Here is a 5,434-nt window from a genome sequence, read left to right as displayed (position 1 = left end):
TGCCATAGTGATTCTCTGATTAACTAACAGACGATTAGTTTGCGACGGTGCAATGCATTTTTTTTAAACGCCGGTTAAGATATAATCAGTGTTTAAAGCGAAAACGGTGCATCCGGGGGTTAAAATATCTAGCACAAACTGAGTTTCAGGCGTTAAACTGGTTTAAGGTCGCTTGATGAAAATGGGCCTTAGACTAGTGTATGAGTAACGGATCCGAAGTAACGAGTCGTTACGAGTATGCGAAAGTAACCGAATCTAACACCACTGTTTTGGTAGCTTCGTCCCATATCAGTCATGTTGATTTTCGTTCAATTCATGGACGGACATACGCGCTCAGATTTATTTATTCGGAATACATACGAGCGTAGCTGAGTACGCTCGTCTACGCTCGCTTGTATTTGTGTGCCTCTAAACTGGTAGATCTGGACGTTTGCCGACCTCATATTTTAAGTCACGTTTAATGTAAATATACATAATTTGTTCACTTCTTCTCCTATTAGCTGGCATCGTTTCAACCTTTCATTCTACTCACTTCAATCACCTACTCTTAATGGCTCCCTACTCTGCTCTCTTTAACTGGTAGTTTGCGTTTTAACAGGATTTTTAGCGTTTTCCTGAAGTATAGTAGACTCACTTCATGTTAACTTTCTGGTCTCTTTAGTAGTTTCAGTGTAATATTTAGCATTTCAACTTTCCTAATTCAGTAACTGTACTCTTTGCGTAGAACTAGGATCATTTTCAATAGGCAATAGCAGTACAACTGTAGCACGTAAAAGGTTTCAAAACGTAAAACGTTCATTCTAGAATGCCATTCTTCGGTTTATCACTCAGTAGTTGAACACACATTAGCCCAAACTTTACTTAGATATTTTAGGATTGACTTTCTAGTTGTTTAGATTGGTTTTGTTGGAAAATTCTGACTTTTTCATTTAGAACTTTGCGAATGCCATCAAATACAGGGTGATTTCAATTATGTGCTAGCAACAGAGCAAAAAACCTACGGTTTTCAGCACTTGTGCATACCTGGCAGTTCAAGTGTTGTGCAGTGTATTATGCAGCTTTTCAGGCTGTCCCGGACTTGATTTTGCACGATTATTTCCGCCACAAAGGGAAAGAGCAATTTTGTATGAAAAAAATGCGGTCTTTAGCCCGAAAAGTTGAATTTTATATTTAAATAAATTTGAACATTTTTACAATCTGCCCTGTGCTACTAAGGCACTTTTCTTGAAAGACCAAAAGTTTGGGAATTTGCAGAAAATCAATGGGCGTTCTGATTGTAAATAAGTTCAGTTTCTTGGCCGATATCGAACAATTGCAGGTTGGTTGATTTTTCTTGGGAATTCGGTCTGGGCAGTGGTGAAGAAAAAGAAAAACTTTTTTAGCTACCAAGCTTTCGGCAATTTATTGTCGCCTTCCTCAGGTAGCACCCTGAGGAAGGGGCGACAATATGCTAGCTAGCTAAAAATGCTAGCTAAAAAAGTTTTTCTTTTTCTTCACCACTGCCCAGACCGAATTTCCAAGACAAATCAAATATCCTGCAATTGTTCTGATTTTAGTCATTTTTTCTGCTTAAAAGCGCTCAACCCTTCTCTACAAAATCGCAAAATCGAGTCGTGATATTTGCACTCACGGACAATTTACGAATTTTTTGCAGAGACTTCTTAATTCGAGGTGGTAAATTTGAAAAGTTTCTGAAAATTTACGGGTTCTCTTGTTAGACTGAATTTTTTGTTGCGGAAGCGCAAAAGTTTTCTCGATAGTCTCCCAAGTTATGAATTTTATATCTGGACATGTTTGAAAATTAGGAATTTTTACAATGCGGCCTGCGCTAACGCGACATTTTTCCAGAATGACCAAAATTTTGAGATTTTGCAGAGAATCAATCATTTATGTTTTCTGCCTAAAATCACGAAAAAATATTTACAACCACCGTCAATTTACCAGGTTTTTTGATTGCACCCTTCTATTCAAGGACTTTTTTTGGTTCGCGCTTCCCAACTTTTGAACTCTATATTTCCATACGTTTGAAAGTTACAGTTTTTCCGAAATTGTTTCTTCCGGATGCCGACTTCAACATACTCAAAGGCCACCAAAGCGCTAGGCAGAGTTTTTCATACAAAAAAAAAACAAAAAACTGCACTTTGAATCACGATGTATTTTTCCAATGTACCGGAATTTTAAATAATTTTTTCTACTCTGTACGAAAGCTGTTGAAATAATTTCAGGGTGCTACCTGAGGAAGGCGACAATAAATTGCCGAAAGCTTGGTAGCTAAAAAAGTTTTTCTTTTTCTTCACCACTGCCCAGACCGAATTTCCAAGACAAATCAAATATCTTGCACTTGTTCTGATTTTAGTAATTTTTTCTGCATAAACGCGCTTTGCAAAAATTTGCACTCACGGTCAATTTACCAATTTTTTTATGCGCCCTTTATTCACAGAGTTTGAGATGGCAAATTTGAAAATTTTCTGTAAAATTTACGGGCATTCTTGTGAGATTGAAATTTTTTGTTGCGGAAGCGCAAAAGTTTTCGTGATAATCTCCGAAATTTTCAATTTTATATCTGGAAAATTAGGAATTTTTACAATGCAGGCACGCATTAACGTAGGCCGTTAACGCGACTCTTTTCCTGAATGACCAAAATTGTGAGATTTTGCAGAAAATCAATCATTTATGTTTCCTGCCTAAAATCACAAAATGACGAAAAACTATTTACAACTACCGTCAATTTGCCAGTTTTTTTAAATTCCACCCTTTTATTCAGCGACTTTTTTTTGGTTTGCGCTTCCCAACTTTTGAACTTTATATTTCCATACGTTTGAAAGTTACAGTTTTTCCGAAATTGTTTCTTCCGGACTTCAACATACTCAAAGGCCATCGACGCGCTAGGCAGAGTTGTTCATACAAAAAAAAGCAAAAACTGCACTTTGAATCACGATGTATTTTTTCCAATGTACCGGAATTTTAAATATTTTTTTCTCCTCTGTACAAAAGCTGTCGAAATAATTTCTCTAACATTCAATTCCAGCTGCTAGACAAAATTTCTATTTGCAATTCAGAGCGAAAATCACCTGAACCTCCAGGTATCCAACTGCAATTAATATACAGGGTGAACAAGTAGAATGGAACGAATTCTACTTTCAGCTGCTTGTGCCAAGAACAATTAGACCAGTTACACAGTCAACACCCTGTTGAAAATTCTCGAGCCAATTTTGTGAAGTTTTCATCAATTCGCTGTTCGTTCTGAAAATGCAGCGCCTTGAAACTTTTCACTTCCTTCCTCACCAGTGAGCCACCATTACTTAGCTGAGCATGACACACACGGCATTTCTTTGGTGACTAAATGTACTTCCAAATCTGTAATCTTTTCCTATCTGTGCCAGATCTGATCTTCCCTTTATTTGCTTTCTGGCAACTGTGAATAGACGCGCGCTTGTTGCTCAAACCCACTGAATCCTCCTCTCGCTTAATGCTGTTGGAAAGCAAGTAAATCACCCTTGTAACTGTTGAATGTTCAATGTTCTGCACTTTGGTGTCCACTGTTTATATGTTTTTTTTGGGCCAGTTGCGAAGGTTCAGTTCAGCGCGTTCGAAATTTAAGAAAAAATCAATTATGACCATCTGGTAAAATCCATGTGATGTGCTTTGCACGACCCCCCTGGTAACCACCTGTATTAACTCGCTTTATCGTTTCTGTTCCTTTACTTTTCTGTTTGATTAGTTTTGTATTTTTCTTCAACCAAATGGAAATACCCGAGCAAAACGTTATATCTTGCATGGCCTTGAGTAATTCGTTTTTTGTTTACCGTCCGAAGCCCAGCAGGACGTTGAAATGTCCATCATAAAATGCTCCTGCTGCAGCTTTTTAATTTACAGTCAAGCTGAGCTGGGAAGCGATCAAAACCCCCCCGGCCAATTTAAATCAAGTTGATATTACTGCTATTGCTAACTTGCATGCAAAGGCTTTCTGATCCGATTTAACGGCTTTCTTACAGTTGTACAATGGATCTTATCCAAGCTTTTGCTTCGGCAGTAGTTTGCATGTGCACAAACCTGTAGACACCTTGTTAATGGACAGTCTTGGGCTTTGGACGATCAGTCTCTGTCCTAAAACTAGCTTCCAGTCTGTCCTTAGCAATGACTAGCGGCATGCAATGTTTAATCGTGTGGACTAATGACTCTTTTTGTCTCTATGGGTCGGGTAGACAAGCTGGACAGCAGTTTCTCGCGATCCAGATCCAGCTCGATGAGCAGCCTGGAAAACATCACCTCCGAGGCGGTTCAGTGCTTGGTGTTTGCCGACTCCTACACGAGAAAGTCAGGTAGGTGAATCAAACCGTTACCACCGAAATCAAGAAGGCCCACTGGCTGAAGTGTGACGTCACTTAAACTAGTCCGACCAGGCATAACGCGTAGCGGAGTATATGATGGATCAACTGTACGAATATGAATATTTTAGACAAAAATAATGTCTTCAGGAATCAATATGCTTTTTACATTGTTTGATTTAAATGATTAGCCAGCCTTTCTATTCCTAAAAAATTAACGTAGTTAACTAGCCACAAATATTTTAATTTCAGTTATAGCTTAATATTTCATGTCTCCGAAGCTTTCTAATTGTTTTAAATAGTGAAGATCCATTGCGAATAATCTACCAACTTTATTTAGTGAGAGTATCTAACTTTCTTTTATTCCCCTTTCCAATGCCCACATAGCAAAATGATATTCCCAGAATATACCTGGAATATTCATGTGATGTACATGCATATTCCTGGGACATACCTGAGTTACATTATGAACATTCCACGCATGTCCCAGGAATCTGTCAGAGTTAATACACTGTATGTTCATGGTATATTCTGGGAATATACATATATATATGTAACGAAAGAAAAACGATACTTGATTTCCTCTTATTAGTTTATTCACATATTTAAGTATTTACTGATGTAATTTTTCAACAACAAGAGTTACTTGCAACTAATCTAAAACTATTTAAATGGATAATAAATAAATTAAAATATAACATAACTACGGACTAAAAATCTAAATTAACGTTTTCAGCATTTTTGCCGTTGTCGCAATGATGTGTGACTGTGAGATAAAACACAAACCTTTATCTAAAAAACTGCACTTATTATTTTATATTCCTTACATGTTTCCGCTCTGTGGCTTTTGTCCTTTCATTTTGTTCTCGATCAATTAGTGTTTCGCAATGTGCTCTTAACAAAAATTCTATAAGCAATTACAAATTTTAATATTGGTCACAACAATAAAATACAGTTAATAGTTTTACATTGATAGAAGAGTATTTTCGTTCATCCACAGATTATGCTATTGTGTAGAAATACAGTTAGGAATAGCAATTTGCATTGATACATTACTTTCATTTTACTTTTGTTGCTTTCCTTCGATCCAAGAAAACATGCTTATC

At 37.1% G+C, this 5,434-nt stretch overlaps 1 protein-coding gene across 7 annotated transcripts in view; it reads left to right on the top strand.

The window, feature by feature from the left end:
• Positions 1–5,434, top strand: part of LOC109540148 (neuropathy target esterase sws) — a 43,783-nt gene that overhangs the window by 26,412 nt on the left and 11,937 nt on the right. The window lies entirely within an intron of this gene.

This window comes from Dendroctonus ponderosae, unplaced genomic scaffold, assembly GCF_020466585.1.
Source record: "Dendroctonus ponderosae isolate FM_Combo_2020 unplaced genomic scaffold, Dpon_F_20191213v2 Dpon_F_20191213_7, whole genome shotgun sequence".
Taxonomy (NCBI): domain Eukaryota; kingdom Metazoa; phylum Arthropoda; class Insecta; order Coleoptera; family Curculionidae; genus Dendroctonus; species Dendroctonus ponderosae.
This window is presented reverse-complemented; position numbering and strand designations above follow the sequence as displayed.